This window comes from Rhinopithecus roxellana, chromosome 13 (genome assembly GCF_007565055.1).
Source record: "Rhinopithecus roxellana isolate Shanxi Qingling chromosome 13, ASM756505v1, whole genome shotgun sequence".
In the NCBI taxonomy this organism is placed as follows: domain Eukaryota; kingdom Metazoa; phylum Chordata; class Mammalia; order Primates; family Cercopithecidae; genus Rhinopithecus; species Rhinopithecus roxellana.
Window position 1 is genome coordinate 46,754,837 of NC_044561.1, and position 25,580 is coordinate 46,780,416.

The 25,580-nt window shown below is 46.3% G+C and overlaps 1 pseudogene; it reads left to right on the forward strand.

Moving 5' to 3' along the window:
* The first annotated feature begins 2,714 nt into the window (after window positions 1–2,714).
* On the forward strand, window positions 2,715–3,424 carry LOC104664660 (annotated as a pseudogene).
* Window positions 3,425–25,580: the final 22,156 nt, after the last annotated feature.

Here is a 25,580-nt window from a genome sequence, read left to right on the forward strand (position 1 = left end):
CAGGGTAGACATGGATTTGCAGTCAGACAACTGACTACGTCAAGTACCAAGAGAGGTCCCTGCAGATTGACCAAGCTTAGGCAGAAAATGTTCACACTGAAGCATAATTGAATTAGGCAGAAAAGCAAAAGCCTGGCAGGTTGGTGGAGAGGGAGGCCAGAGAGGTCTGGGGCACTTCTTTGAGCAGCCACGCCAATAATCAGGCAGCAACCACATAACTGGCCTTGCCTCTTCCCTCCCAGCAGAATATAAGGGATAATGGAAGGAGGTGCTCATGAACGGTGCAGCTGCAGCAACCAGGCCTCCTGGGCCCCGAAAGCATTGCTACCCTTTTCCCAACTGCCTGTTATTGGACAAAGGCAAGATGCAATTTCCCTTCTTCCCAGAATATACAAGACAATTCTGTATCCTATCATAACTGGAATCCTCCAAATTACCTCTTTTCAGAGAGGCCCCATCCAACTTCCCTGCAGAAACAACAGTGCTTCTCTCATATTCCAAAGAGAAGCACGTCCAAGATGTTTCTTGGAATGTTTCCTTGACTTTCTGCAAGAAGCAGGTCGTGTTTAACGGTGCCAGCTCCTCCTGTAGCTCTATTGTTAGAAGTGTCATTCCTGCCCCTGGGCACCCTGCCTCCCACCCAGATCTCAGATTCTTCAAGGCAGAACAGGTGCTTTCTCCCTGCATACTGCTTTCCTGGGCCTGGGAAAATGCAGAGCACATACTCAAAGGACCTCAGTGAAGGACAGCACTGACCCACAGAGGCACCAGGGGGACAGGGGGACTCTCTTCCCTCCTTGATAGTTGTATTAGTCTGTTTTCATGCTGCTGATAAAGACATACCTGCGACTGAGTAATTTATAAGAACAAAGTGCAATGGACTCACAGTTCCACATCGCTGGGGAGGCCTCACAATCATGGCAGAAGGTGAAATGCACGTCTTACATTGGTGTCAGGCCAGAGAGAATGAGAGCCGAGCGAAAAGGGTTTCCCCTTTTAAAACCATCAGATCTCGCGAGACTTATTCACTGCCACGAGAACAGTACAGAGGAATCCACCCCCATGACTCAATTACCTCCCACCGGGTCCCTCCCACAGCATGTGGGAATTATGGGAGCTACAATTCAAGATGAGATTTGGGTGGGGACACAGTCAAACCATATCAAGAGTCCATCAAAACAGTCCTTGTGGGCTTCAGAATTCATTAAGCAGCTCTAATCCACCTAGTAGTCAATTAAGCTAAGAAGCTAAACTGAGATTCTCAGAGGAAAAACAAAGGTTCGTTCTGGATGGATATGGCTGAGGTCCCACATGCTACGACAGGCCCGAGCATCTTCGTCATCCCGTGGAGTGATATGCAGCTCCGAGGCCAGCATAAATCAGGCCCAGAGCCACAGGCACTGCCAGCCCACCGAGCCACAGGCTTGCCACAGCGCCATCCATCACACTGGCTAATACCAAGCTGCCCAGCCACCGGCAGAGTTGGCCACGGGGACAGGAGGGCTTGGTGACTCCGGCTGCCAAACAGCAGCATGTTTGATTTAATATTATCATATTTTTCTCATGAATTTTTAAATTCAGATAATTCACCCCGCATTCCTTTTATAGATGTATATATACACACTGCATAGAGGGAAGTTAGCCAAGTCTACACATGGCTGAGTAATCTAATTTCAATGACCTTGATGATCCTAACGTAAAGAAAGGCACTGGGCCTAAGTGGACCAGAGTCTGCAGTTCAGAAAAGAGCAAACGCAGAGGCTTGGGAAGGGTAATGGGAAATGTGGCCAAGGACATCCCAGGAAGGACGGATGAGCTCCGAACCAACACAGCAGAAATGTGGAAGTGAAGCAGTTTGTTCACAGAGAAAAGGGTGGACAATTAAGCCAACACTAGGCAACAGGCTCTGGGAGAAACTCAGTACCAGACAGAGTGAAAGTGTGTGTGTGTGTGTGTGTGTGTGTTTGTATGTGTGTTTGTGTGTGTGTGTGTGTCAAAGACACAAAGAAAGAGAAAGAGAGATAAAGAGAGAGTGAGAGATACAAAAACTAGTGTTTAGAAAGATGGTTTACAAAGGACATGCCCAGGAAAATTTGAGAGTACTTCGTAAGTGCAAGGATACTGAAAATGACAAAGAAAAAGAAGGGTCAGTGCTAATACCCAGACTAAAAATCCGGTGGCTGGAAGACTGGAGGTGATGCTAACAGAGATGAAGAAGTTGGAAGAGTAAAAACAGTGAGTTTGGGTTTCAGGTTGAACTTCCGAGATTGGCAGACCACCTTACAGAGGGCACATCCTAAGGTGATCGATCCCAAATGATCCATGTTTCTTATATAACCCCTCCCCTTGAAAGTAGGCAGGACATGATAAAATGATGGGATGTCACTCCACAGATGATATTTCATTATGTAAGACTTCATCTAAGTAGGCTGGGCCTTGAAACAGCAAACTGCCAAGCTCAGGAGTTCAAGACCAGCTGGGCCAACATGATGAAATCCTGTCTCTACTAAAAATACAAAAAGTTGGCCAGGCATGGTGGCACACACCTGTAGTCCCAGCTACTGGGGAGGCTAAGGCATGAGAATTGCTTGAGCCCAGGAGGCGGAGATTGCAGCGAGCCAAATCGCACCACTGCACTCTGGCCTGGGCCACGGAGCAAGACCCTATTTCAAAACAACAACAACAACAACAACAACAACAAAAAAAAGGTTATAAGCGCCATGGCTATGACTAGCATCGAATTGCTTGCCGGTGTTTTAAGAAAGCCAGATACCTGGATTGGACTCTGGGGTGTTCTCCAAGGGACACCTTCATCACACAAACTCTGTACTTTCTGGAATCAATACAGCACTAAGTTACATGCACCAAATTATAAAAGACTTATCTATAATATTTTCTCACTGAAATTCTCAAGGCTTTTAATATCTCCAGAATATATTTTTCCCTTTCCCATAAGACTCAAAAGTAATAAAAGCTCTAATAAATCTATACAAAGTCACCACAAAAAGTAGAAGATGAAGAGGACTCTGATGAAGAAAGCGATCATGAGGAGATGAGTGAGCAGGAAGAGGAGCTTGAGGATGACCCTAATATAGTCAAAGGCTATCAAGACCTGGAAAAAGCAGTGCAGTCTTTTCAGTACGATCATGTCCTGAAGACAGGCCTAGATATTGGGAGAAATCAAGCGGAAGATGCATTCTACAAAGGTGAACTCAGGCTGAATGGGGAAAAGTTATGAAAGAAAAATAGCATGGTCAAAGTGGGAGATATATTGATCTTCTCATTGAGAGGATCAAGAAGCAGGAACAGAGACAGTGATGAGCATTCTCCTGAAAAAAGTGTTTGAAGACTGAAAGTGAAAAATAGAGTGGTGTTATGGCAGTGGAAAAACTTAAAGTTGCCTAGGAAGAGAATCTCTAAATAAACGGATTGCTTTTTAGCAATAAAGCTGCTTTTTAGTGGTAGAGGAAAGGGTCAACTGAAAAAGAAAAATAGAAAATTGCCATGTTGGAACTGCCTGTGGAGGGGCTGTGTGGCAGGAACTGCGGGTGTCTATAGGTAGTGAGAATGGCCTCTAAGCGCTGAGGTGACCTCCAGCTGACAGCCATTAAAAAGCCAGGGGGCAGGGCACAGTGGCTCACACCTGTAATCCCAGCAGGGAGGCCAAGATGTGCAGGTAATGAGGTCAGGAGTTCACAACCAGCCTGACCAACATGGTGAGACTCTATGTCTACAAAAATACAAAAATCAGCCAGGCGTGGTGGCACACACCTCTAGTCCCAGCTACTCGGGAGGCTGAGGCAGGAGAATCACTTAAACCTGGGAGGCAGAGGTTGCAGTGAGATTGCGCCACTGCACTCCAGCCTGGGCAATAGAGCAAGACTCCATCTCCAAATAAATAAATAAATAAATAAATAAAATTTTAAAAATAATTAAAAAAAGGAAGTGCAGTAAAATGAATACATTTCCATGGGTTAAAAAGGAAATGGACAAAAAAGGGGGAAAAATAAATGTGCTACAAAGACCGACATGACCTGGCATGCTTGACCTCACTGAACCTTCTATACGCTCCTTCTTGCTCAGCCTGGTCCAGGCACACTGGCCACATTTCTGTAGCTCCCACTCCAGCACGAGCTGTTATTACCTCTTCCCAGAATGCTCTTCCTCCATAGCCACATTTTCTTCCATTGTTTGCCCAAAGCCTTTCCCATAAATGCCTACCCTAACCAATGTATTTTATAACTGCACTTCAGTTAACTCACGAGCTGCTGTACTTTTATCCAGACCATTTATCAGCTTCTGCCATGCTATAAGATTGACTATTTGTTATGTTGTTTTCTGTCTCCCCCTGCTAGAATGCAAGCTCCACAAAGACCGATTTTTATCTGTATTTTTTGCTGATAAATTCCAACAGTTCAGAACAATACATAGCACAAAACACATGCTCAGGAAAATATTTACTGAATGGTTCAAGGCAGTCATTAAGCAATGAGATGGGTCTACATGTATTACTATATAGTAAGATGCCCATGAGATTTCATAAGGTTAAAAATTTTAAGAGCATGTCAGAAAACAATATGTGTACTATGATCTTTTTTATATATGTACAAAACAAAAACTCTCCTTTCCTAGCAATCCATTCCTGAAGTCTTAACATGGGCCAGAGCAAGGTAGGCGTTCACACAGGAAGGGGAGGCCATGGTGTCACTGAGTAGGGTGTCCAACCCGACCCAGCAAGGTGAAGAAGGGGCCATGTGGAACAGCAGCCCAGCACACGTGTCCAAGCCAAGCATGACAAGGAGGGCATGCACATGGGAGGAGGTAGAGCCAGGAAAGAGAGATTGGTTACATACATGCCAATTGACCAAATAAGTAAAGATATGAAGGATAATGGGCACCAGAGTTTTGCTTGCTGGAGAAACCATTTAAATGTGGAAAAGGAGAAAACTAGAATGAACCTTGTGGAGCTGAATCAGAATTGAAGGCATCAGTGTGAACTCATGTGTGTGAAGATGTAATTCCCTAGTGAGCATCTCAGGACAGTGACTCCTCAATAAGCAATGAGCACACCTTAAGGCCAGATTTTGGTTTCTATGTCCCAGTGTCAACTAAAAGAAACCACGACTCCTTAGAGAAATGGCTGGTTCCCCTGCTGGGGCAAGCAAAGAATAAGATGAGCCTAGAGTCCAGGTGTGGTGGCTCATGCCTGTAATCCCAGCACTTTGAGAGGCTGAGTGGGGGGTAGATCACCTAGGTCAGGAGTTCGAGACCAGCCTGACCAACGTGGAGAAACCCCACCTCTACTAAAAATACAGAATCAGCCAGGCATGGTGGCACATGCCTGTAATCCCAGATACTTGGGTGGCTGAGACAGGAGAATTGCTTGAATCCAAGAGGCAGAGGTTGCAGTGAGTCGAGATCGCACCATTGCACTCCAGCCTGGGCAACAAGAGTGAAAATCCAGGTTAAAAAAAAAAAAAAAGAACCTAGAACATAGGCTAGAAAGTAAGGAAGTACTCAAAGAATGATAGCACAGAGAAACAAGCTGCTCTCAGCCAGATGAGTGGCAATATGAGCATCAAAATAATTTTATTTTTTATTTTTTAATTTTTTTTTATTTTGGAGACAGAGTCTCGCTCTTGTCACCCAGGCTGGAGTTCAGTGGCACGATCTCAGCTCACTGAAACCTCCACCTCCCAGGTTCAAGCTATTTTCCTGCCTCAGCCTCCTGAGGAGCTGGGACTACAGGCACCCACCACCACGCCCGGCTAATTTTTGTACTTTTAGTAGAGTGAGAGTAATGGAATACAGGCCACTGAACAAGACACAGTAAACTACGAGTTAATAGTAGAACAGCTCAAAATCTGGACCACCAGATGGGAAGCGCTAGAACACAGCAATTCTGTGACGCTGCTGCCAAAAATGCAGAACCATATTCTAATCGTGAGAAAATTAACAGGCAAACCAAAATTGAGGAATCTTCTAGAACACAACAACAATAGCCTGCCATCCTCAAAAGTGTTAAGGAAAATCATGGCTGTCAAGGAAAAACTGAGGAACTGATCTCAATTGAAGGAAACCACTACATGTGATGCATGATTCTGAACTAGATCCTTCTGCTTATAAAGGACATTCCAAAACAACAGGAGAAATCTGATTGGGGTCTGAGGACTAGAGGGTGGTAATGTGTCCGTGTTAATTTCCGGATATCAGTGGCTATCTTGTGATTACGTAGGAGAACGTTCCTGGTTGTGGGAAGCACATGCCGAGAATTCCAGAGTAGCAGAGTGTCAATATGTCACCACACTCAAGTGGTTCCAGAAGGAGGTTGTTGGAAGAGAAATCTCTTTTGCATTATATTCTCATCTTTCTGTGACTGTTTAAAATTTGTATATTATCTAAAGAATAAAACATTTGCAAAAAAAGATAGGTTGGTCCACAGATCATTTCTGGAAGGGTGCAGGAGAGACGGAGGAGGCTCAGGAAGGAAGACGCTCCTATCAGCTCTGCAGGGACACTGTGCGTTCTCTGCTGGCACAGAGAGGGTCATACCTGGCGGAACCTGGGACCAGGCGGAACCTGGGAGCAGGTGCATGAGGATCAGCAGCCTCCCTGCCGCCCTGGCAAGGGTGAGCTTCCTCGAGCTCCTGTTCCCATATCCGCTTGTCACTCAGGGCAAAGGGCCTTTGCCAGGGAAAACTGGGAAACGTCTGCTGCATTTGGAATATTCTTTAAGATAAGATGAAAAAGTTGGCAATTTTCTCACACTGTTTCTTTCTTTATTGTTTTAGGTTGCAAAGAGGTTTGTGATGTACTACAGTTGATCAACGTTCATGTTTTTAAAAGTTTTTACTTGGAAATGTTTTATGATAGGTACGTAATCCCCATGGACTCACAGTATGGCTTCAACTATTCAATCCTAGTTCGCTATACTCTCCCAACACTGGCTTATTTATTTTGAAGAAAATAAGCATCCTATTCCATCATCCATTAATACCTCAACACTTATTTCTAAAAGAGAAGGACCTTTTACTAAACATTATTGTACCCACCCAGCCCCCAAAAATCCTTAACACCACCAATTAACCATTCCCTGGTTAAATGTCCCTGATTTTGTCTCCCTCACTCTCCTTCTCTCACAGTTGTCGTGTTCAAATCAGGATCCATACAAGATCCAACATTGCACTTGGTTGATTTGATTCTTCAGTTCCTTCCACAGATTCCTTCTATTTATTTTCTTTTTGCAATGTTTTTCATAGTTTTCCTTTTCCAGTCCAACATCTTTGCAGTTTAGGATGCTCTTCTCTCCCTCCTTTTCACTGACTCCCCATGTCTCCTCCCTGATCATTTTTTTTGAAGAAAGTTTCTTATTAACAAATCTTCCATGGGCCCAGAATATGGCACTTTATATTCAGGCTCCGGCAGGGAGCTCAGTGGAGGAGGTAGAGAGCTCTGCTAATTCCAGCACCAACTTCACAGAAAACAAAAGTGCAAGTAAATTCCACAGAAACACCCAGACAGTCATTGCTCTACCATTAACCAAGATTTTGGTGCACCACTGTCCCTCTTAGCTTCCTCATCTTTAAATTAAAGGGATTCAGAAAGATCACGATAATGACAGCAATGACAAGGACATTAACAGGATATTTACTGTTTGCCCAAAGGTCCCTCGAGATTCCTTCCAGTCAAGACTTTCTCTGTGATTTTAAGTATCAAACACACTTAAATATATAAGTGAAGAACAGTATTCTGGTTAGGGGGCAAATATTTCATAAATGACAAATGAAAATAAGACAACGATAACAAGGGAATGGAGACCACAAATGTAGATGACAAAAGAAAACTTCAGTCATCAACATATCTAAATTTGAATAACACGCTGTGTTTCAAAGCACTTTCTTATACATTAGCAAACCTCAGCCACACTAATAGGTAAATGATAAAGAATGGTGTAAAAGGTTAATGGTGGAACCTTGCGTATGCAGGTGTTTCACTAAACCAGTGGATCTCAACCAGGGTGATCTTATGTCCCCCAACCTCTTGCCTCCAGGGGTCATTTAGCAATGTCTGGGGACATTTTGGTTGTCCCAACTAGGAGGGTGTCCTGACCTCTACAGGAAAGAGGCCAAGGCTAAAAAAGAAAAAAGAAAACTGTCCTGGTTTGGTTTTGTTACCAAGATAGACTACGATATATATTTCTGAATCTGAACTATTCCCTCAATGTGTTCATCTTGGGAAACTGTACTTACCAGACACTGTCCAGCTGAAGAATTTACCCGCTTAGCAGGCCTGTCTCTGAATGACAGCACCTGCACTGATTTAGACAATAGGCACCTACATCCTTGGGAACGCTTTACTCTAATGGGAGCAACCAACAATGACTACATCCATGAGAAAAAGTCAGATGGCCGTTGAGTGCCATGATGAGAACACAGCGGGAACAGGAAGGGGAGGGGAGGGAGGGGACTGGGGAGAGGGCTGCTACTTAAACTTAGGCTCTCAGGGAAGCCTGCCAGGGGAAGCGATATTTGAGCAAGACCTGAAGGAAGTGAATGGCTGGCCAGGCAAAGCTTGGAGGGAGAGTACTGGGGGCATGCAGTGGGAAGGCCTGCAGCAGAGGCACGCTGCTTGTATTCTAGTCCCAGAAGGAAGGCATCTGAAGTGCCCTAAATGAGGAGGACAGGAGGTGAGAGGGAGGCAGGACCAAATCACTTCAGGCCTCCTAGTCCCAGCAGAAAGTCTGGCTTTCAAACAAATTATAATGGGAAGTCATTGGAAGTTCAACCAGAAGAGTAAGGGGACTTGATTGCTATTGATTGATTGAACGATTGATTGATTGAGACAGGGTATTGTTCTGCCACCCAGGCTGACTGCAGATCAAAGATCACTGTGGCCTCAACCTCCCAGGCTCACACGATCCTCCCACCTCAGCCTCCTGAGTAATTAGGACTACACGCATGTGCCACCACGCCCGGCTAATTTTTTTTATTGTTTTGTAGAGATTGTCTAGCTATGTTGCCCAGGCTGGTCTTGAACTTCTGGATGCAAACTATTTAGATCCCTCTAGCTACTGTGTGGAGAAAGGACATTATGCAGACAAGAACGAAGAAGAAAACCAACTGAGAGGCAATTGAATTAAGAATTTTACTGAAATTTGGCCAGGCACAGTGGCTCACGCCTGTAATCCCAGCCCTTTGGGAGGCCAAGGCGGGTGGATCACAAGGTCAGGAGATGGAGACCATCCTGGCTAATACAGTGAAACTCCGTCTCTACTAAAAATACAAAAAATAAGCCAAGCGTGGTGGCGGGTGCCTGTAATCCCAGCTACCCGGGAGGCTGAGGCAGGAGAATGGCGTAAACCTGGGAGGCGGAGCTTGCAGTGAGCCCAGATCATGCCACTGCACTCCAGCCTGGGCGACAGAGCGAGACTCTGTCTCAAAAAAATAAAAAAGAATTTTACTGAAATTTACTGAAATTTTACACCCAAAAAGAGAAATATCTGCAATTGATGAAGATATTCCAAAGAAGAATTCACACTCTAGAAACTACTTCAAAAGAAGAGAAAAGGCCCCAGATGTTTATTAGTGGTCTCTTTCCAGTAAGGGTGCTGGGCAGTGTTGCCTCCCCACCCCACCCCACCCCACCCCTCCCCACCCCACCCCACCCCACCCCTCCCCACCCCACCCCACCCCTCCCCACCCCACCCCACCCTACCCCACCCTACCCCACCCTAGATAGCGTCCACAACCGGAAACTCTGGTGTGAAGCTATTAATAACTTTCTCCAACAGGCTGGGACTCTGGGATTGGACCATCAGAGGGTGATGAAGAACGCCCACTACCTAGGAGAAGCCTGGCCAGAGGGAACAATGGGCAAGGAACTTTTGGACCAGAGTAATAGTGAATGTAAGCTCAGATCTGCCTCCTGTGCTCTCTCTCATATTTTGTGTTCTCAAGCGTTCTGGTCTCCTAGTCTTCAAAGAGCCAACTGGAGTCAGATGATGCATGGGAAAAACGGGTGCTGAGACTCTCCATTCTCTTCCCCTCTTTTTCCTCAGGGTGCTTTTCCTCGTACTTATTCTTCCCAGCCAGCACGGCAACAAGATCCATGGGGGACTCACACGCAGGCTGGGGTGTGGATCTAGAAAATGCACCAAGGCGGCTCCTCTGCAGGTTTTACATAGCAAGCCCCAGACCAGTCTAGCACGTTGTAGACTCCAACTCCCCAGGAAGTTAGCCTGAGATCTGAAGCTGAAGACAGTGCCCATATTAAGGAGTTTGTCCCCTCCTCCCTGACACACCCCAGGCAGTAGTGGGTGGGTGGTCAAGCATCGGAGGATGATCCTCTGTCCTAGCCTTTCTTCTACCATCTCCTTCGACCACACACAAAGGCAGATAACAAAACCCCACCATCTGTGCACCACTTCGGAAGTGCCACTGTTCTAGGCCGGGCATGGTGACTCACAACTGTAATCCCAGCACTTAGCAAAGCGGAGGCAGGTGGATCACTTGAGTTCAGGAGTTCGAGATCAGTCTGGCCAACATAGTGAAACCCCATCTCTACTAAAAATACAAAAATTAGTGGGGCGTGGTGGTAGGCACCCGTAATCCCAGCTACTTAAGAGGCCGAGGCTAGAGAATCACTTGAACTGGGAGGCAAAGGTTGCAGTGAGCCAAGATCACGCCACTGCATTCCTGCCTGGGCAACAGAGCGAGAGTTTGTCTCAAAAACAAAAATGAAAAAGGAAGTGCTACTGTTCAAGAACAAGTATAGACATCCCCACATCCTAAGAGGTCCTTCATCCACCCAAACTTAAGCTTCACACTTCAAAGACTGTTAATTACACATTATGACACCAATTATATCTGAATGCATTATAAAACAGAATCTTTGCTAAGCAATTTTACTGTTTTAATTCTTTTCTTCCACCATTTTAAATAATTAAACTCTTGTTTTTATATTCAGATGCAATTAAAAAAGAAGTCCTTTAAATTTTCAATCTATTTCATCTTTTTTACATAAAGAATTCAATAGCCATCCATTATAATGTAGCATGCAATATAGCCAAAGGACAAAATGAATAACTTAGATAAAACAAGATGAATTCCATTTAGGGGGAAAAAAATACAAGTCTACTTATTTTGAAAGCCCTTAGCATGAAATAGTCAATAAAAACATGGGAAACTCCCGAACAAACACAAATAAAATAAACCACATGGTAGCATACTCCTATGAAAGAGAAAGCTTTACTCCGTAAAGGAAGAGGGGACAGCGAATCGGGTCTCAAAATGCTGAATTTGAGGCTGGGTGCGGTGGCTCACACCTGTAATCCCAGCACTTTGGGAGGCCGAGGCAGACAGATCACTGTAGGTCAGGAGTTCGAAACCAGCCTGGTCAACATGGTGAAACCCCGTCTCTACTAAAAATACAAAAAATTAGCTGGGCGTGATGTGCATGTAGGTAATCCCAGCTACTCGGGAGGCTGAGGCAGAAGAATTGTTTGAACCTGGCAGGCAGAGGTTGGAGTGAACCAAGATCATGCCACTGCACTGTAGCCTGGGCAACAGAGAGAGGCCCTCTCTCAAAAAAATAAAAATTTAAAAAATTAAAAATGCTGAATTTGGGGACTGCCAGCATTCAATTATCGATGAAGTAAAAGGACACCATTATTTAGTGTGAACCTACCCATGCTGAATTACATTTCAAATATAAGGATAATGTCTCACATAACAAGAGTAAATAAGGAAAATTAAATAATTTCGACCCTTTTGTGTGTGTGTGTGGACCTGATCTCGCTCTATTGTCCAGGCTGGAGTGCAGCAGGGTGATCATGGCTCACTGCAGCCTCAACTTCCCAGACTCAGGTGATTTTTCCCACCTCAGCCTCCTGGCTAACTGGGACCACAGGCATGTGCCACCACACCTGGCTATTTTTTCTATATTTTTTGTAGAGATGGAGGGGGTCTCTCCATGTTGCCCAGGCTGGTCTCGAACTCCTGGGCTCAAGCAATCCTCCCGCCTCAGCCTCCCAAAGTCCCGGGATTACAGGCATGAGCCATCATGTGTGGCCAGTTTTGATACTTTTAAGCCAGTTTGTGAGCTACAAATTTCACATTCACATGTACTAAGGCTGAACAGTGTGTCCAGGACAAGGAGTACTTCTGTGTGATCCATCTACTATAGCCTTATTTATCCTTTGTGTCTCTTCTAACCCAAAGATCACCAAGCTTTTTTCTAAAATAAAGGGTCAATTAGTAACGATCTCAGGCCTTATAGGCCATATTTCACAACTACTCAACTCTGCTATGGTACCAAGAAAGCACAGCTATAGATAACATGCACACAAAGGAGTATGGCTATGTTCCAATAAAACTTTATTTACAGAAACAGGCCCACAGGCTGTGATTTGCTGACCCCTATTCTAGTTCTCAGAGTGCTAGAAAGGACTGAAGCAGAGACACACTTAAGACACTCCTATAAGAATACAGCAGGAATAAGCAAAGAGATCCAGTTGATCCGAATGGATCCACCAGGCATAGCCGATTACACCCAGGAGTATTCTTATAAGAAAAAACCAAGTCTAGAGGTATTAGGTTGGTGCAAAAGTAATTGCGGTTTTTGCCACTGAAAGTAATAGAAAAACTGCAACTACTTCTGCACCAATCTAATACCAGGGAGGCATCATTTCTCAACAACCACAACTCTCAACACACGAGGGCCTCTCCCTCACAGAAGCAGTGACATTCCATCATGGAGTTTGTCCCCTGAACTGCATGTCCACTGGAGGTTCTTTTTTTTTTTTTTGAGACGGAGTCTTGCTCTGTCGCCCAGGCTGGAGTGCAGTGGCACCATCTCAGCTCACTGCAAGCTCCGCCTCCCGGGTTCACACCATTCTCCTGCCTCAGCTTCCTGAGTAGCTGGGACTACAGGCGCCTGCCACCTCGCCCGGCTAATTTTTTTGTATTTTTAGTAGAGACCGAGTTTCACTGTGTTAGCCAGGATGGTCTCGATCTCCTGACCTCATGATCCGCTGGCCTCAACCTCCCAAAGTGCTGGGATTACAGGTGTGAGCCACCATGCCCAGCCCCCTAGAGGTTCTATAGTGACCTCTCCAAACTGCCTGCCTAAACCCCCCCCCCCTTTTTTTTTTGAGACCAAGTCTCACTCTATTGCCCAGGCTGAAGTGCAGTGCTGCAATCTTGGCTCACTGCAACCTCCGCCTCCCAGGTTCAAGCCACTGTCCTGCCTCAGCCTCCCAAGTAGCTGGGATTACAGGCACCTGCCACCACGGCCATCTAATTTTTGTATTTGGAGTAGAGACAGTGTTTCACCATGTTGGCCAGGTTGGTCTCAAACTCCTGACGTCAGGTGATCCCCCACCTCGGCCTCCCAAAGTACTGGGATTATAGGGGCATGAGCCACCACTCTGGGCCAGCCTGCCTCTTCTTGTGTCTAGCAGCACACCAGGGCTGGGGATGCAGGCTGTGGTCACCAATTCAAATGAAGTAACTGGTCTACCAGGGAATTACCCTACCCAGGAACTAATCAACTACTCAATGAGCGCTCAGAAGATAAGCCTTGGCACTCCAGCTTTGAACTCCTACCTGCTGAAGGGCCAAGAAGAGCCCAGGGAGCCCAGAGCAGCCGTGATCAACCACTGTCACTTCACAAACCCCAAATACATGGGTTCTTCCCTCTCCTGGACACACCTTCCCCTCATACCTCACAATCCGCCCAGAGCAAATTCCCTGTCAATTCGACCCTCAAAGGGTTCCAGAATCTGCCTCATCTCCACCACCAGCAGCCCATCGCCAGTACCAGCTACATTGCCAGCACCCTCATCACTGTCACCTCCTAATTGGTCTCCCTGACTTTGCTCTTGCCTTATTTCCAACAGAATAGCGTCATGTTAAAAAAGAAGAGGCTAGGAGTAGTGGCTCACGCCTGTAATCCCAGCACTTTGGGAGGCTGAGGCAGACGGATCACTTGAGGTAACGAGTTCAAGACCAGCCTGGCCAACGTGACGAGACCCTGTCTCTACTAAAATTACAAAAATTAGCCAGGCATTGTAGCGGGCACCTGTAATCCCAGCTACTCAGGAGGCCGAGGCAGGGGAACGGCTTGAACCTGGGAGGTGGAGGTTGCAGTGAGCCAAGATAGCGCTACTGCACTCCAGCAACAGAGTAAGGCTCCGTCTCCAAAAAAAAAAAAAAAAAGAACAGGGGGTGAAAAATCAACAAACAGCAGGCACAGATTTGGGGCTAGATAATAGTCAGATAAGTGAAAAAGCAAATGTATTCACGTAGCCTTGATGCCCCCTAGAAAGTCCTTCAAAGCAGATGACAGGGCGTATATGAGAGTGTAAACTGCTCACCATATGACGGTCAGGCTTCTGAAGCTGTTTACATCTGGAACGCGACCATCAACCTGGAAGGTATGAAAAACAAACAAACAAAAAAAAACTTCTGAGTGACAAACAGCTTCCACAAAGCCCATCGATTTTATTCCACAGAAGAAAAAGAAATGCGTCATTTATAAAACTCTACCAGAGGAGGCAACAGCCATTGCTAATAGCAGAGGAAAGAAACAAAGGCCTTAAAACTAGAAGCAGAGGAGCAGAACCATCCACGACCTTGAAACCAAGATGGAGTCCACACAGAGCCAACCCCGGTGCATCACCCTAACAGCCTTCCACTGTAACAATATTCCCAGGTCAGCAACACAGTTTCAACCAGGCTCAGAATCCTGTTCAAGGAAACAAGATGAGTAATACGTTTTTATTCTATTTTTATTTTTATTTTCTTAAGATGGTTAAAATTGGGCCAGGCGCCATGGTTCATACCCCCCTAATCCCAGCACTTTGAGAGGCTGAGGCTGGCAGATTGCTTGACCCCAGGAGTTCAAGACCAGTCTCGGCAACACGTCAAAACACTGTCTCTACAAAAGATTAAAAATACAGGCTAGGCACAGTGGCTCACACCTGTAATCTCAGCACTTTGGAAGGCTGAGGTTGGTGGATCACTTGAGGTCAGGAGTTCAAGACCAGCGTGGCCAACATGGTGAAACCCTGTCTCTACTAAAGATAAAAAAATTAGCCAGGCATAGTGGCATGCACCTGTAATCCCACCTACTTGGGAGGCTGAGGCAGGAGACTCCCTTGAACTTGGGAGGCAGGGGTTGCAATAAGCCAAGATCAAGTCACTGCACTCCAGCCTGGGTGCTAGAGCAAGATTCCATCTCGGAAAAAAAAAAAATTGGCCACATGCGGTGGCTCAAGCCTGTAATCCCAGCACTTTGAGAGGCTGAGACACGAGAACTGATTGAACCCAGGAGGCGGAGGTTGCAATGAGTTGAGACGGCACCATCGCACTCCAGCTTGGGGGACAGAGTGAGACTCTGCCTAAAAAATAAAAATAAATTTAAAAATAAAAATGAAAAAAATCAGCCTGGCGCGGTGGTGTGCACCTGTAGTCCCAGCTACTAGAAAGGCTGAGGTGGGAGGATTCCCTCAACCTGGGAGGTCAAGGCTGCAGTGAACTATGATTGCGTGATTGCACCATAGCACTCCAGCCTGGGCAACAGAGTAAGAACCTGTCTCAAAAAAAAAAAAAAAAAAAAGGAAAAGTAAAAAGAAAAAAAGGTTAAAATTTTCAAAGCTAATATATTCTTATTTTATTTTATTATTTTTATTTATTTATTTATTTATTTATTTATTTTTAAATGCAGCGTGCAGTGGCATGATCTGTAGCCTCAAACTCCAGCACTCAAACGATCCTCCCGAGTAGCTAGGACTACAGGCGTGTGCCACTATACTTACTTAAAAGCTAATATATTCTCTTAATAAGGGAGGGAACAGGTTTCAAAGAAAGACAGAATTAAGATGAATGAGTAAAAGTTGAGGCAGATTTCAGGCTTGAGACCAAGGCAGGGCTTCTTAACCATGAGAACCAGCCTATAAGCGCAGTGACTGGGCCCCTGGCAGTGAGCAGTGATCCTCTTACAGGTCTTGATATCAGGCAAGGCTGAACTAGAGATCTGAGGATCCCAATCAATTCCAAGGTTTTATGATGGGTCACATCAAAGCAAAAAATTATTCTGACACTTTCTACACACGGTAAGGCAGACTTTATTTAGGATTACTACAACAGGTGTCAAGGTCATTGCAACAGGGAGAAAGATTGGGCTCAATTCCAAATACAGCAAAGACGTCTGGAGATCTGTAGCCAATGAGCAGGGGGAGGCGTCCGTGGAGGGGAAATTACTAAGAAGAGACATTAAAGTCAGGGGGATTCTTGCTAAATCAACTTAACAGGATTCCTGCTGAAGGCAGTTTGACGTAGACAACAAGGATAGGAACTAGGAACTTGATCGGGTGTGATCAGACATCCAGAATAGAGGATATCTCTCTAAACTCATCTAGCAGCTCTCTAACTTTAGCAGGATTCTTGCTAAAACTAGCTGGGAAGGCCTGGAAGGTGGGTTGGGCTAAAGGCCTAGCTGAGAAGGGGGCTCAGAGAAGCCGGATTCAAGTTTGGTCAAGGAGCGAGTTTTCATCTGTAATAGTAACTCCAGGGAACAAACAGAGGTCCTGATACCTCGAGGTGGTGCCCAAGGCAATAGGGAAGTACTAGGCAGAGCAAAGAGCAGAATCCAGGTGGCCCAGCCCCAAGCTCAGCGGGGTGAGTTACAGCTGCTGCCCGGTAATACCTGACACCGCATAACACCTTCTAGTTTCTCCATTTCTTCCCAAGTATAATTATAATTATTGCGCTTTTTTGCAAAATCTAGAAATGGCCGTTTCTAAACATCAAGCTACCATACAATAAGAGGAAGCCACCTTTGCACATAATGCTGTGTGAGCAATTTACATACAATTCCCCGTGATACCGAGGCAGATTGATTCATCATCATGAAGATAATGATGCTTTTCAAAGTGGAGTTGTAATGACAAGCATACAAATAAAATAGGCCAAAAAAAACTGAAACTAAAAGACTGGATTTAAAAGCTTCTGGCAAAAACCAGGAAGCTTGCGATCACTAACAGAATTACTAAATTACCCTAGCAAAGTTAAATAAAGTTCCACGATCCCCAAATCCAAAGGAAAGCATTTAAAGCTGACCCCAGCCTGGTCAACACAGCAAGACCCCATCTCCACAAAAACTTCTTTTAAAGATTAAGTGGGCGTGGTGGCACACACCTGTTGCCCTGGCTACTTCAGAGGCAGAGGTAAGAGGATCATTTGAGTCCGGGAGTTCCAGGCTGCAATGAACTACGTTCACAACACTGCACTCCAGCCTGCGTGGCAGAGTGAGACTCCCTGTTTCTTAAAAAATAAAAATAAGACCGGGCGCTGTGGCTCATACCTGTAATCCCAGCACTTTGGGAGGCTGAGGCGGGCGGGTAACGAGGTCAGGAGTTAGAGACCAGCCTAGCCAACATGGTGAAACCCTGTCTACTAACAATACAAAAATTAGCTGGGTGTGGTGGCACACGCCTATAATCCCCGCTACTGGGGAGGCTGAGGTAGAAGAAGCGCTTGAACCCAGGAGGCAGAGGTTGCAGTGACATGAGATCGTGCCACAGCACTCCAGCACTTCAGCCTGGGCAACAGAGTGAGGCTCCATCTCAATCAATCAATCAATCAATCAATAATAAAATTAGCCAGGTGTGGTGGCATGCCTGTAGTCCTAGCTACTTGAGATGCTGATGTGGGAGGATTGCTCGAGTTCAGGGTTCAAGGTTACAGAATATCCATTTCTAAAATAATAATAAAAGTAAAAATAAGGCAGGTGCGGTGGCTCAGGCCTATAATCTTAGCACTTTAGGAGGCCAAGGCAGGTGGATCACCTGTGGCAGGAGTGCGAGACCAGCCTGGCCAACATGGTGAAACCCCGTCTATACTACTAACACGAAAATTAGCTGGACGTGGTGGTGGGCACCTGTAATCCCAGCTACTCAGGAGACTGAGGCAGGAGAATTGCTTGAACCTGGGAGGTGGAGGTTGCAGTGAGCCGAGATCACACCATTGCACTCCACCCTGGGTGACAAAAGCAAAACTCTTAAAAAAAAAAAAAAAAAAGGTAGAAATAAATAAAGATGACACAACTGCCTTCCTTGATCTCAAAAGTGCGATCTACTTGCTGGGCAGAAGTCATTTAAGAATCCAAAAGGGTTGGCACACATGGTGGCTCACGCATGTAATCCTAGCACTTTGGGAGGCCAAGTCAGGCGGATCACTGGAGGTCAGGAGTTCAAGACTAGCCTGGCCAACATGGTGAAACCCCGTCTCCACTCAAAAAATAGAAAAAAAAATTAGCCGGGCGTGGTGGTGCATGCCTGTAATCCCAGCTACTTGGGAGGCTGAGGCAGGAGAATCGCTTGAACCCAGAAGGCGGAGGTTTCAGTGAGCCAAGATCACACCACTGTACTCCAGCCTGGACAACAGAGTGAGACTATCTCAGAAAAAAAAAAAAAAAGGCCAGGCGCGGTGGCTCACGCCTGTAATCCCAGCACTTTGGGAGGCCAAGGCAGGTGGATCACGAGGTCAGGAGATGGAGACCATCCTGGCTAACACGGTGAAACCTTGTCTCTACTGAAAACACAAAAACAAAATTAGCTGGGCATGGTGGCGGGTGCCTGTAGTCCCAGCTACTTGGGAGGCTGAGACAGGAGAATGACGAGAACCCGGTAGGCGCCACTGCACTCCAGCCTGTGTGACAGAGCGAAACTCTGTCTCCAAAAAAAAAAAAAAAAAAAACAGAACCTAGAAGGGCGATGTGCTAAATACTCTTGGGTTGCCCTTCAGGTGACGTTCCCTCTTTTTCCCCTGGGATCTGTGCCTGAGAGGCTGCCCTTCCTCATCTTCTGGCTCTGGCGAGGCACCAAGGGCAGGGATGAGGGTAGGAGGAGGGTCAAGACAGTAAGAGCACTGACACCCTGCCTCCTCCCCACAGCAGCACCTGGAGGTCTCTTCATCGCAAGTCCCTGTTTCTCTCAGGCTTCAGTTCTAGGGAACAAAGGGGCTTCCTCCTGCTGCCCCAGGGGACCCAATCCCTGTCTTTTTTGAGACAGGGTCTCATTCTGTCACCTAGGCTGGAGTACAGTGGCACGAACATAGTTCACTGCAATCTTGAACTCCCGTGCTGAGCTTACATGATCTTGCCCCTCAGCCTCCCAAGTAGCTGGGACTGAAGGCACACACCACCACACCATACCTGGCTAATTTGGGCAGCAGCAGGGGTGGACTGGTAGAGATAGGGTCTCATTATGTTGCCCAGGCTGGTCTCGAACTCCTGGGCTCAAGCAATCCTCCTGCCTCAGACTCCCAAAGTGCTAAGCTTAGAGGTATGAGTGACCGCACCCAGCCGGTCTGCTTTTCTTAACTCTGTGAAAACACCTTCTCCCGTGACTCTCTTCTGTCACCTGTGAGTGTGCCATATATTTTCCTGCCAAGCCTCTGACTGACAACAGTAGAAGAAGAGGGGCAGAGAATTTAAAATTCGATTTTCTATCTTTGCCCTCAATGGAGAGGGAAGAAACAGAGAACCTGATCTTTAAGCTAGATTTTCAGGCATGGGTAGGGGGCAGGTATGGAGCACTGTTTGAGGAGCCTCCAAGTGTAAGAGTATCAGTGAAAACCTTGAATTTTTTTTTTTTTTCTTTTTTTTTGAGACCGAGTCTGGCTCTGTCACTCAGGTTGGAGTGCAGTGGCACGCTCAGTTCACTGCAACCTCTTCCTCATGTGTTCAAGTGACTCTCCCGCCTCAGCCTACCAAGCAGCTTAGATTACAGGCATGAGTCACCACGCCTGGCTAAAACCTCGAATTTTCTACACAAAATTGTGTGTATGTATGTGTGCATTTTTCTGAAAAGAGAAATCCAGAAAGGAAAAGGTCAAAATGTTTCTATATCCGCAAAAGGTGACCAAAAATTTTAAGAGACAATGCTGCCAGAAAAACCACATAGAAACAGCCACTGTCTCCCCAGGAGAAGAAAGAGAAACTGGTACGTGGCGGGCACCCAGGTCAGCTCCATGAGCAGGAATGCCACCTCTTCCCCTGCCAAGGAGTGCTGGGCTGGAGGACCAGCACCACCCCCCAACCCTGGCCACCGCCCACCCCAGAGGGGGCAGCTAGGATGGTACATTCCTGCAAATCTCTCACAGCTCCCTCTCAACACTCAGTGACATTTGCAAAGCTCATCAGCCCAGCAGGTGTCGGACGCACAAGCAACAGCAAAAACAGTTCCCCAGCTGGGGAAAATCTCATCGTGTTGTTCTGAAAACCTCCAGGCTGCTGAGAGTCTCCAGGCAGCAAACCAGGAGGGAAGAAATACTCAGGAGACAACAGAACAACAGAGTGGACCACACAGGAAATGCCCAGGTGGGCACAACGAAGCCCGGAGCTGTCTGCAGATTCCTGCCCCAGGTGGGGAGCAGTCAGCCCTTCCGGAGCCCATATCCGCCCCTCGGGAGCTGTGCTGGGAGGATCGGCGGCTCCCTCCCACTAGGCTCGGTTCCCCCTTTACCACACAGACACAATCATTCAGAATGAACCTCATAGGGCTGTTGTGGTATAAAGTAGAAAATGTGCTTTGTATGTCAGCAAGACCCAGGAAATGCCTTCAGAAGTGTGTTAGGATAAGTATCAAAGCTCTTCTGTTTTCTTCCTTGCAGGGGTGATCATGGGTACAAACAAACAGCAGGTGACAAGGGAGGTTGATGGAATCAACTTCCCAGTTCCACAGGGCCCTTGCCCAAAGGCAGTGGCAAGGGCTAGGTGAGGTGGCTCACGCCTGTAATCCCAGCACTTTGGGAGGCTGAGACAGGCGGATCACCTGAGGTTGGGAGTTAGAGACCAGCCTGACCAACATAGAGAAACCCCATCTCTACTAAAAATACAAAATTAGCCAGGCGTGGTGGCATTTGCCTGTAATCCCAGCTACTTGGGAGGCTGAGGCAGGAGAATCGCTTGAACCCGGGAGGCACAGGTTGCAGTGAGCCAAGATCGCGCCATTGCACTCCAGCCTGGGCAACAAGAGCGAAACTCCGTCTCAAATAACAATAATAATTAATTAATTAATTAATAAAGGGAGTGGCAAGCCAGCAGGCAATGCCACCTGAGAGGGGCGGGAGTCTTGAGTCCACAGGGAACCCTACGATGGTCTCCACCTCCCATGCCGCGGTCCCTTTTCCTGCTGTGCCAGTGTCCTCAGCTCAGAGGCACAGGGCTGTTGTGGTTAAGAGCCTGGATGGGGAGCCTTGGTGGATGCTGGGTCTTGCCATGAACTGACTGGATGGCCATGGACAAGTTATATCATCTCTCCATGACTTAGTCTCCTCATCTATAAATTAGGATGATCATAATCATAGTACTGTTTCTGTGAGGTATAAATAAATTCAAACAAAGTTCTCAGAATAGTGTCTGCGCTGGGCTCGATGGCTCATGCTTGGAATCCCAGCGCTTTGGGAGGCTGAGGCGGGCAGATCACTTCAAGTCAGGAGTTCGAGACCAGCCTGGCCAACATGGTGAAACCCCATCTCTACTGAAAATACAAAAATTAGCAGGGCATGGTAGCACACGCCTGTAATCCCAGCTACTCGGGAGACTGAGACAGGAGAATAGCTTGAACCCAGGGGGCAGAGGTTTCAGTGAGCCAAGATCATGCCACTGCACTGCAGCCTGAGCAACAGAGCAAGACTCTGTCCGAAAATAAATAAATAAATAGATGAAAACAGCGTCTGGTGTGCAGCAATAACTCAATAGATGCTGGCTGTCATATGTCTCGCATGTTTCAGTGAGTTTCCGAGAACCATTTAACCAAGAGGCCTCTGTGCTCCAGACACTGGCACCACCAGCCCATGAGCCTACTACCACATGGCCTTGATCCTAAGATGGGTTTTGTAACTTAATGTTCGTACAATTACAATAGACATGCACGTTTAACATAGATTTTCTCATCTATTAAATGGGGATAATAACAGCATCTAGCTAACAAGATTGGTGGAGGATTAAGGATTAATATATGCAGAATGCTTCGAACAGAGCTTGGCACAGCGTACTTATCAGAAATTGTCCTCTGCAGTTATTTTCACCGTCATTATAGTAATTGATCTGACCTGCTACAGGCCTTCCCACTGCAATCAAATGTGGAAATTCTTCCTCATCCCTCGCTTAATCCAGGCATCACTTGACCCTGGTACCAAAGATGCATGGTCTGGGGCTAGCAAGGGAATGGCCTCAGTAAACAGAAAGATGCTGTGGAGTTTCAGGCATTTTCTGTGGTTTTCCCATTCTGTTGGCTTCCGAGAATTACTCATTTACAAAAAGAACATGGCGGTCAGGCGCAGTGGCTCACACCTGTAATCCCAGCACTTTGGGAGGCCAAGGCAGGCGGATCACGAGGTCAGGAGATCAAAACCATCCTGGCTAACATGGTGAAACACCATCTCTACTAAAAAATACAAAAAATTAGCTGGGCGTGGTGGCGGGCGCCTGTGGTCCCAGCTATTCTGGAGGCTGAGGCAGGAGAATGGCGTGAACCCGGGAGGCGGAGCTTGCAGTGAGCCGAGATAGCGTCACTGCACTCCAGCCTGGGGGACAGAGCTAGACTCCATCTCCAAAAAAAAAAAAAAAAAAAAAAAAAATGGCTTAGAAATTGCTGAGTTGCATATTAGATGCAGGTTGATTTAAGGTTTTGTTTTTTTTTTTTTTTTTGCCCTTGGGAGTAATTTTCAGGTCACTATGTTGGCTTCTTGGTGGCCCCTGGAGCACAGCTGGCCTCCCGTCAGTCTGAGGGCCTCATGGAAAATAAACCTTTAGCAGGGGCACACACGGAAAACAATCAGAAGTGGAGCGAGAAAGTAGCAGGAAAGGGGTCCCAGTACAGTCCAAGATCAGTGAGTGAGCCAGGAATTGAGACAATCACTAAATCAGAGGCCTCCACTGTCCATAACAAAGTCTGAAATAAGTTCCATCACATCACTATTTTCCCTTCCTCTGTCACCTTAGCTGGTGCCTCGCTGCACTGGAGACTTGAAGAATCATTAGTGTGTTCTTGCACTGCTATAAAAAAAACACCTGAGACTGGGTAACTTATAAAGAAAAGAGGTTTATTTGGTTCACGGTTCTGCAGGCTGCACAAGAAGCACGGCACCAGCATCTGTTTCTGGTGAGGCCTCAAGAAGCTTCCACTCGTGGCAGAGGCAAACGGGGAGCAGACATGTCACAAGGTGAGAGAGAGCGCAGAGAGAGGAGGTGCCAAGCTCGTCAAACAATCAGCTCTCCTGTGAACTAACAGAGAGCCCACTCATCACCATGGGGACAGCACCAAGCCATTTATGAGAGATCCACCCCATGACCCAAACACCTCCCGCCAGACCCCACCTTCCATACTGGAGATCACATTTCAACATGAGATTTGGAGAGAATAAGTATCCAAAACTTATCAGAGAATATTAAACCAGTAAGGATATAGTCAATGAAAGGTAGAATCCTAAGAGCACGGACTCTGGGTCAGATCACCTGGATTCAAATCTTGGTTCCCTCAACATTTAGCCATGTGACCTTGGTCCAGCCCCAGGTACTCTGTGCCTCAGTTTCCTCATCTGTAAGATAAGGATGGCAGCAGCTAACAGGCAAGTGAGGTATAAATGAATTAATATATATGAAGCTCTTTGAAAAGTGGCAAACAACAAGCACTTACAAACCTGTAGTCCTTTTTTTTTTTTTTTTTTTTTTTTTTTTTTTTTTTTTTTTTTTTTTTTGAGATGGAATTTCGCTCTTGTTGCCCAGGCTGAAGTGCAATGACGCAATCTTGGCTCACTGCAACCTCCACCTCCCGGGCTCATGCGATTCTCCTGCCTCAGCCTCCTGAGTATCTGGGGTTACAGGCATACACCACCATGCCCAGCTAATTTTGTACTGTTAGTAGAGATGGGGTTTCTCCAAGTTGGTCAGGCTGGTCTCAAACTCCCGACCTCAGGTGATCCGCCCACCTTGGCCTCCCAAAGTACTGGGATCACAGGCCACGGCTCCTGGCCAACCTTTAGCCTTTATTATTCTTCAGTTCCTGCACCCTGGGAGCCCTACAGGAAAAACCTGTTTGGGGTAGAGAGGGGAACTTTTCCAGCTCCCTGCAGCCAGTGAAATGGGAAGACAATTAGAGACCAACAGAACAGGATTCAAACTGTAGTCGCTCCACACATAAGTTACTGTGACCTGGTTTATTATTACTATTATTAGTTTTAGACAAGGTCTTACTCTGTCTCTCAGGCTGGAGTGCAGTGGTTTGATCACAGCTCACTGCAGCATCAACCTTCCCAGGTTCAGGTGATTCTCCCACCTCAGCCCCGCAAGTAGCTGGGACTACAGGTGCACACCATCACATCCAGCTGATTTTTGTATTCCCTTGTAGAGACAGGGTTTCTCCATGTTGCCCGGGCTGGTCTCAAACTCCTGGGCTCAAGTGATCCCCCCTCCTCAGCCTCCCAAAGCGTTAGGATGACGGATTACAGGAGTGAGCCACCGCAGCCGGCGCTGTGAGCTATTTTAGTTACGAAGTTCTCTGAAACTCATCTTCTTCACCAGCTACATAGGATTTGGCCACTTCCTGGAATTGTTGTAAGAAATGCGACTACACCACGTAGGTATTAAATAAATGTTATTTTCTTCATCTCTTCCCCTTCCTTGGGGTGCAAAGGAGGCAATCAAAGCAAACACTACATTCTTGCAACTCTCAGAAAGCATGTCACCTACCCAGATCAAGGCCCCAGGGTGCCCTGAGACATCATGACCAGCTGGAAACAGTGATGTTTTCCTGCCAAGAAACCAAGAATCGGCGCACTTCACCAGGGCACACTCATGTGGCCTGTCCTCCAATGCTGAGACGTCAGCCATTTTCCACCCATGGCCCAGAGAGCAGGAGTCAGGAAACGCAGAGAAAACAGCGAAACGATCTGGGCCTGGAGTTCTCAGCAAATCCTGATTCTAACCAAAAGTTATGGGAACAACTTGACAACTACTTCATGAGGTGATGGTCTTTCATTAGCAAGAAAGGCTAGGGCAGGCCATTTTCATATAAACATCTGAAGGATAAAGAGTGTAGATATATGTCTAAAACAATGCCTAAAACGGCTGCCTACTGCCTGCTTACACAGCTTTTTCCTTCTTTAGACAAATGATAAAACATCAGCACTTCTGAATATAAATCATCTTCAATTAAGACATTTCTGTTGGAAAAGCACTTTTAGCAGGACAAACGAAATATCTGCCACCGTTCTCCAACTTGGGTCTTTCAAGGTTGGCAGGGCGATTTATTTTTGTTGATTAAACAAAATACAAATGGAAAGGGCCTAAAAATTGATTAGCCAATTAAACTCAATGATTCTCAACAATGCAATGTGCATTATTAGCTTTGCCAGAGTTATAAAAATGTCTCCTAGCTTTACTGCCATTTTCACGATTTACACCATTGATATTTGTGCTGACAGAAAGATTAAGTAAGAACTGGCTGATGCAAAATTTGTCTTCTCTTTTGCTGGAACGGAAGGAAGAGAAACGATTAAGGGCTTGGGCCATTT